This window comes from Choloepus didactylus, chromosome 2 (assembly GCF_015220235.1).
Source record: "Choloepus didactylus isolate mChoDid1 chromosome 2, mChoDid1.pri, whole genome shotgun sequence".
NCBI classification, from domain to species: Eukaryota; Metazoa; Chordata; class Mammalia; order Pilosa; family Megalonychidae; genus Choloepus; species Choloepus didactylus.
Window position 1 is genome coordinate 219063821 of NC_051308.1, and position 8269 is coordinate 219072089.

Here is an 8269-nt window from a genome sequence, read left to right on the forward strand (position 1 = left end):
GGGAGACAGCCCACAAGGAGCCGTGCCTGACGGCCGCACAGAGGTTGTTCTCCCACGGGGTATGAGGCCTCGTGTGGGAAATGTAACAGAGAAAGTTTCTTCCTGACTCCAGTAAAAGGCTTGCGCTCACAGCCATTGTGTGCCTCGAGTGTTAGTTTGTCTGTGTCTCTCTCTCTCTCCCTCTGTTCTCCTCGCCGGCCGAGGACAGGACGCGCGGGACAGATCGAGAGGGCGCCGGACACTCTGTAATCCTGCCCATTCATTTTCGGCGGACACATCCTCACCCTCTGTCATCCCTGAGAAGCCCCTCTGGAGCAGGGACCACGCCACCCCCCCCAAGGCAGGAGCACATGACCACGTTGCTTAGCAAAGCAGCTGAGGGTTAGAGTGGAAAATGTTAACATCAGACAGCCCTGATGGGAAATGGCTCACTGCTCCAACCACAAACACCCCCACATTTCCCCCAGGCTAAGGAGGAGGTTTGGGGGAATGGGGGTGGGGGTGCCAGGCTGGTAACACCAGCGATATCTTCAGGCCTTGCAGTCCCAAGCCCACTCGGCTCAGGGGTCCCTGGGTCTCGTGGCTGTCTGGCCTCTGGAAGACCAGGCAGAGGTCCTGGGTCTGGGCTGTGCTCCAGAGAAGATCCTGTTCCGTTGGAAGCTGCAGACAGCGTGGCAGCACCTGGTCGGTGAAAATAATCCAGTCATTTGTCTGGCTGTGAACAAGTGGATCCTGCAGGCATGGGGAGCCAAGGGAAGTTCAGGAGCTAGGCTTGCTCAAAATCAGCCTTTAGGAAGGATAATAGGGCTGGGGGACGGTGATGAGCCAGGGGACGGAAAAGGGCCTCAGAGGCCACCTGTCCAGTCTAACTTCCTCCTCGTGCTAACCTTCATAGTAATTCTGCAAGAAGGGTTGAGCTATTGTTAACCCCATTTTAGAAATGAGAAAACCAGGGCCCCAGCGAGGCTGGAGTCCCGCAGGTTGCCAGGGCAGAGCTGGAATGTGAACCCTGGTTTGTCTCCCTCCAGGGCCTGTGGACTTCCCCACACCTGATGCCTCTCTAGCGGAGGGACCAGCTATTTTGAGATCCCTGGTGTCATCTCGATTGTGCCTTTTACTAAGAGGTGGTATTGTCACCCGTCCCATCTGATACTATTACTAATGTGGTAACTTTTATTAACCTCTGCCTTCCCCAGCTGAGGCCACCGTGGCTGCCAGCTGCGGCCCCGGCCTCGCCCATCCTTGAGCCAGCCCCGGCTTGGCAGAGAGGACGGTTGGAGACGCCCCACCCCGACTTCCGTGAGTGGGGCAGGGAACTAGTGGGCACCCCAGGATCTGGCAGCCCCTTGCAGCCAGGATCTTTGTCTTGTTCACCGCTTTCTCCCCGGGGCCTGGCACGGTGCCTGGCGCCTAGTTGTTAAAGGAATCACCTGTCTGATTAGGGCACCACACTGTCCCCCTGGAGGAGGACACTGGAGAAGACCCAAGTTCCCTTGACCTCGAGGCCACCGTGTTGGAGCCACAGGGTTTGAACACGTGCATCCTCATAAGGGCACCCTCACAAGCACAGATTCTGTGGCTTTCTGGTCAGGCACATGTCCTAATTGGTCTCCCCATTTGTCAGAGGTTATTGTTTTATAAATATATGTATTTATGTATATGTATATGTACATACCCATAAACATATATATGCACATATATTCATATATACTCATTCTGAATTGTCGGCCCAGACACTTGTTGGGGGCAGAGGGCCCAAGGCCCAGGTCTGATGCAGATCCTGGCCCCCCAAGTTCCTGGGTCAGAGAAACGCCTTCCTTGTTTGGAGGTGCAGGGAGGGGCGGGGCCCAGGCAGCAGCCTCTGGAGCCGGCTCAGTCCAGGGCCTCCCTCTCCATCGGCCCCCAGCCTCACTCTGCAGCAGGGGTTGGGAGAGGGGCTTACTTTGGAAAGGCCAGCTAAGTCCAGGTGGGAGGAGGTGGTTGCTGGGCCCCATGGAGGGCTGGAGAAAGGCAGAGAGATTTGGGAGTGAGAGGGAAGCAGAATCCACAGGGCTTGGCTACTGGTGGGAAAAGGGGAGAAGGAGGAGAGGTGGAGGCTGATGCTTCAGACTTGGGCCCAGCAACAGGGAGGCCAGAGGTGCCCACACCAGATGGGTCAGTTTGAGCTGTGCTGAGTGCAGGCTGGATGCAGCTGTGTGTGTGTGTGTGTGTGTGTGCGTGCGCGCGCGCCATGCAGTGGGGCTAAGGCTCAGTGGCTGAACTGGGCAGGGGTCTAGGAGCAGCTGGGACATCCAGAGCAGTTACAGACAGCAGCAGGGGTGGCTGCAGAGACCAGCCTGACACCTCATGGCCCCGTCTTCCAAACTGCCTAGAGGCCGTGCCATGCCTAGGTTAAATCAAGCTCTTCAGTCCACCGCCAGCAGGAGACAGAACTTTCAGGAGTTGCTTGAGACTTATTGGCAGCCCTGAAAGGGTTGCAGTCAGGAGCGCTGGCTGGCTGATGAGGCCTCCCAGCTGTTTACTCAGGGCAGAGGAATTCAAGGGCAGCAACAGCCTGGCCAGGCTGGAGAGGGGCCAGGCACTGGGGTAGTGCTCAGAGTAACCTGCCGGGCCCCAGGGCCTGACTGGGAGTGGTGGGCCTCAGAAAGCTTTGATTAGGATCCCTCTGTCATGGTACAGATAGGAAAGCAGAGGTTGGGGGGTGGGAGGCTGGAAGCCAGGCTGGGGGAGTCAGCAGAGCAAAGTGATTGAGAATTATCAGTCCCTGGAATGATCTTGTGGATGTGTTTCCTTGCTTACCATCTCCCCACTAGAATGTCTGCTCCATGACAGCAGGGTCCATGCCTGTTTTGTTCATTGCTGTATCCCCTGAACCAAACATTTAAGCCTCTGGTTGATTGGATGAATGGAGTCAGAAGACCTGGGTAGGGGTTCTCTCTCTCACATTACAAGATGTCCAGAGGAAGGGGGTCCAGGGTTGACACAGAGGCTCCATGATGTTGTCAGGGACTCGGGCTCTTCTGTCTGTCCGTTCCAGCATCCTTAGGGATTTTGCCCTCATGCTCCCAAGATGGCTGCTGCTCCTCCAGGTATTGCACCTGCATTCCCAGCAGAAAGAAGAGGGTTAGGACAGAAAGCACATGCTTGTAGAGTCTATCCCTTTCTAATCAGGACAAAAGTAGTTTTCCTTTCAAAGTACCTTATGAGCACATTGGAACTATTAATTGTAGTTCTCTGCCTTCCACTTATTTTTTTAAACCTCTCCCAGGACCTGGCCTCAGAGCTGGCCCTTAGCAGGGCCTATCGTTTTTCTTGTTTGGTTGTCTGTATGTTTGGAATTGATTGCATCAAAATCCCCTATCTGGGGGAAATGCCCTAATGAGGTCATTCTCACTGTGTCGTTAAAGGCAGGTGTGCCACCTGAGCCACAACTTCTGTGAGGCTGGGTCCATAAGGTTCTTTCCCAAGGGTGGGGTTAATAGCCAGGAGGTAGGGAGAGCTGCCAGAGATGAGGCTTAACAGGGCTACCCCGTAGTCCCACAGCGATCCTGGATACAGCAGGACAATTCCCATCGACAGCCTTGGAGGGAGGCATGGCTGGTGGATCAGGCATGGGTGGTGGATTAGACCAGGATCTCCCAGTCTGAGGGGACTGGGAGAGTGTCCCACGGGTGGCACCAGCAGCACCCATGAGTCAAAGTGCTGACCCCGGGGAGTGCCCAGAGCTGATGTTCAGCTGGACGGCTCTGGCACGGCCACTGGGGCTATTAAGGGCCAGTGCCCCTCCGACTGCCGGTTCCCCCACCCCGGAGCCTCCTGCCCATGGGGACTCTTCTGGCAGAGGTAGTGGCAGCAGCCACAGACCAATGTATAATGTGAGTGTGCCCCTGGGTGCAGCCAGTGGCCGCAGGGTGGCCTGGCTGATGGCGGCCTCCTCGATGGACTGAGTGTCCCACAGACAGTCTCGGGCCCCCTGCCTGCCTGCGGGACTGATGACAGGTAGCTGGATCTCCAGGCTGATCCCCGAGGTCAGGGCCCAGGGCCCTTCTGCAAGGTGCTGTCCCAGGACTGCCTTCTTCTCTGGGCTGGGTCGGGGATGGGGGAGCTCAGCTGAGCTGCCAGCTGGGAAAGGGCCCGGCCAACGGCAGAAAGGAGAATAGTAATACTCACAATCAAAAAGGCTCCCATTGTTGGGTCCTTCCTATGAGTCAGAGGCTGCTAAGTGCTTTCTTTACCTGAGTTAACCGATCTGACTCAAGACTCCCAAACACTTTGTTTAATATAAAACCTGGCAGAGTCGTGCGTTTTATTTTTACCTCCAGGCATGTGGGTGAAGAGGGAAGTTCCAATGAGGCGCCTCTGACTTAACAAAGAAAACTCACAAGTAATTCTGCCTTTGAGGAAACAGAGCTGTCTGTTTAAATATTAAATATAGCATGGCAGTGAATTATTAAGCAAGAAAACCAATCAGAATAAGACATTTTTGGGATTAAAGATGACTTGCCAGGATATAGGAATCATCCCTGAAGCCAGGGAGTCTTATAAGGCTCTCTTGTCACAAATGACATTTACAAGGACAGTTTCCTAAGTGGATTTGTAACTCTCTTGCTGGGACTGTGGGGGAAGGGAGAATATGTCCTTCCCCTTATCTTGATGAGTTCCGGGGGTCTGACTCCTTCAAGGGTTCTGCCAGTTAGCAAAGAGGGTAAAAAAGGAAGTCTGGAGAAGCCCAGACCTTATCATATATCACGGGAAAGAGGAGAAGAGGAAAAGGGGTGCTCAGGTGTTAGTACTTACACATGCAGTTTCTTATTTAATCTCCACAAACCAGGAGATATTTCTGTCATTATCCCCACTTTATGCAGGAGGAAACAGACTCAGAGAGGTTCACGACTTGTCCAAAGTCACACAGCAAGGAAGCCACAGGCTGCACTTATGTGTGCGGAGACTGAAGTCCCTGTGCGGTGTGCAGAGCAGGCGGCAGAGGACCGGTAATGGTTTTGGGCTCTGGTGTCAGGGTGATCTGGGTTATAGTGAGCGGCCCTGTCAGTTTCCCCCTGCTGCTGTTAACAAATTAACACACACTCAGTGTTTTCAAACAGCACACGTTTATCATCCTCCAGCTCTGGAGGTCAGTTGTCAGTTGTCTGAAATGGGCTTGCCTGGGCTAAAATTAAGGTGCGGACAGGGCTGCATTCCTTCTGGAGGTTCTCGGGAAGAACCTGTTACCTTGCCTTTTGCAGGTTCTAGAAGCTGCCTGCATTCCTTGGCTCATAACCCCTTCCTCCATCTTCCAAGCCGGCAGGGTAGCATCTTCCAATCTCTCTCTGACTCTGATCTTCCTCCCTCCCTCTTTCACTTATAAGGACCCTTGTGATTACATAGGGTTTTCCCGGATAACCCAGGATAATTTTCCCATCTCAAGACCCTTAACTTACATCTGCAAAGTTCCTTTTGCTCTGTAAGGTAACTTCGTCACAGGTGCTGGGGATTAGGGCGTGGGCCTCTTTGGGGAGCCTTTATTCCGCCTGCACAGCAACCTTGACCGAGGGGCTGGACATCAGGAGGTTTGGTGGGGTTGGAACAACAGGTCAGGCTTCCACTCCAGCAGGGACCCGCGGGCCGGAGGAGGCCAGTGACACAGCAGGGAACCAGTGACTCCTTCAGAACTCCGGGAGGAAGACAGTGCTCAGGGGGTGCCACTTACCCTTGAAGGGGCTGCCCTGGCTCTGCTGGCCTCTCCTGGAGGTGTAGCTCAGGACTCAGAACCACACGGATCAGAGTTCAAAACCTCCTCCCAGCAGTGCGAATGTGGTTGAGGCTGGAGAGCAGCGTGGGGCGGGGAAAGAGGAAATAAACTGATGTGCTCGCATGTGACCTCATTTCATCCTCACTGCAGCCCTGCCCCGCAGAACTTCTGCTCTCCATTTTGCAAACGTGTAAACAATAGCTCAGAACGCTTAGGAGCCTTGTCCAAGATGACACAGCTGCTGAGTGGGAGCTGGGATTTCCCACGTACCAGGATTCCTAAACCGGCAGCACCCATGCCACCTCTTTGGCTGTATGCCCCTGAGGCTGAGACTATGTTAATATTTTTCTTTAAATCGACTTAACTGCTTTTTCATTTAAATGCATCTGTTTTAAATGAAACTTTATTTTACTTCTGTAAATGGAAAAATCACAGAATTCATGGGCTAGTTATGTATATTTTTATAATGCATATTAAAATAAATTTATCGCTATAAAAATGAAAAATGCTCACCCATATGCTGTGTAAAATGATCTCACACACCATCAGTGGGTTGCTTCTCTCTTTGGGAAATGGCTGCACACCTGCTCTGGTTTCACCATGCTGTAATCTTATGAATGGCCACCATTTATTGTGACATTGAGTTTTCAAATAGTTTCCCAGCTCACCCCCAGTCAAATCCAGACTTCCCGGTGTGGTCTGGGGCCCTGCTGGCTCTTGCTTTCTTCATTCCTGGTACGTCTGGCCTTGCTGCTCCTGGGCAATGTCAAGCTCTTTCCCTCCTCGGGGACTTTGCCCTTGCTGTTTGCTTTGGTTTCCCAACTGTTCAAACAAGCACCATACGATGGGTTGGCTTCAACAACAGGAATTCATTGGCTCATGGTTTTGAGGCTGAGAAGTCCAAAATCAAGTTCCCAGCAAGGCAATGCTTTCTCCCAGAAGACTGTGGTATTCTGGGGCTGGCTGCCAGCGATCCTTGGCCCTTGGCTTTTCCATTACATGGCCATGTACTTGGCGGAGACTTCTCCTTTCTCCTCTGGGTTCTGTTGTCTTCTGGTTTCTTGCTCTTCCCATGGCTTCTCTTTTCTGTCCAATTTCCTTTGATTATCAGGACTGTAGCCATCCTGGATGAAGGCCCACCCTCATTCAGTGTGTGCGCACCTTAACTAATCACATCTTCCAAGGTCCTATTTACAAATGGTTCATACCTACGGGACCAGGAGTAGCGACCTGCACTTGCCTTTCATGGGGGGCATGACTCCATTTCCAACACTGGTCCATCTGCCTGAGACACCCTCCCAGATAGACCCACTTCTGGGGCAGGGTGGGGAGAGTTCATTTAGGTTTCTAGGCAAATGTCATCTCCTCAGAGAGTCCTCCGTGACCATCTAAATGGGAAATCCTTTCCCTACTTCCTTTCTAAGCCTTACTCATTTCTCTTTGTAGGCCTTGCTGCTGCCTGGTGCAGTGCAGTGGGAAAGAGTGTGGCAGGTTGGGTTCAAGTCCCGGCACCTTCTGGCTGCCCAGCCCTGGAGCCCTAAGCTTGCAGGTCCCCCTTAGTCTCATTGGCAAACAGAGGAGGGTTTCATCAAGCCTACCACCCAAATTTTGTGGGTCCGATGGAGCAATGTTTGAGAGGAGCTTGGGGACCTTTTATAACCTCTCCTGGGGCAGAAATGATGGGCTGCGGTAATGTCCAATCCTAACTCTATCATGTGTCTTGAGGGTGGGACTTCACAACTCATCCTGCTTGTTTTCCAGTAGAAGCTTTACGTTGTAAGTGAGCTCAGCTTCTGGACAAAGCAGGACTTCTAACCAGAATTTTGCAAGTGCTGCATGTGACCTTCTTTTATTACAATATGGATAATTTCTCATCTGAGAATGGAGTATAAATCCCTTTGAAACTTCCATGATAGTTATGGTTTATTAATTCTAACTTTTCCCAAGAGCAAGGGGAAAAATTCCTGATTGCATTTGTGTGTCAGGGGGTCTTGAGGCCCACCAATGGGGGTTTGTCATGGTCTCCCAGATTGTGATGAGGATTTAATAGTTTAGCCGGGGGAAGGACCAAGCCCAGTGTCTGGTACACGGTTGATGTGCAGTAGAGGATTTGCTTAGCAATTATTCTTCTGTCTTGATTTGGAGCCCTTGACAGTTCTTCAGAGTGCAGGAAGGACATGCTTCTCTCTGCATGAGGCTGGGTGGTACAGTGGAAAGAACACTGACTCTGAGGGGTGGGTCTGGAACCCTACAGCCTGGGTTCAAATCTCCATTCCTCCTTGGACTAGCTATGGGATCATGGATGAATAGGTTTTCCTTTCTGTGACTCAGTTTCTTCATCTCTAAAGGGGGCTAATAGTATACCTCTCTCCGAGAGTGGTGGTGAGGATTGAAGGAGTTAATCCAGGAGCAAACCTAGAGGGGTTCTTCATATGTGGAAATCACTCACCAGGCAGCAATTATCTTTGCAGCCAGGCAGACCTGGGCTTGCCTCCTACCACCAGCACTCACTGGGGTATG

At 52.3% G+C, this 8269-nt stretch overlaps 1 long non-coding RNA gene across 2 annotated transcripts; it reads right to left on the reverse strand.

The window, feature by feature from the left end:
* Window positions 1-247: 247 nt before the first annotated feature.
* Window positions 248-6609, reverse strand: LOC119520183. 2 transcript variants are annotated; one of them, XR_005214147.1, is made up of 4 exons: window positions 6263-6609; window positions 5439-5821; window positions 2800-3098; window positions 248-681 (listed from the first exon to the last, which is right to left on the reverse strand). It is a non-coding gene; the product is annotated as an uncharacterized LOC119520183 (long non-coding RNA). The 2 variants fall into 2 exon arrangements; XR_005214146.1 differs by having other exon boundaries at window positions 5708-5821; window positions 6263-6607.
* Between the last annotated feature and the right edge of the window lie 1660 nt (window positions 6610-8269).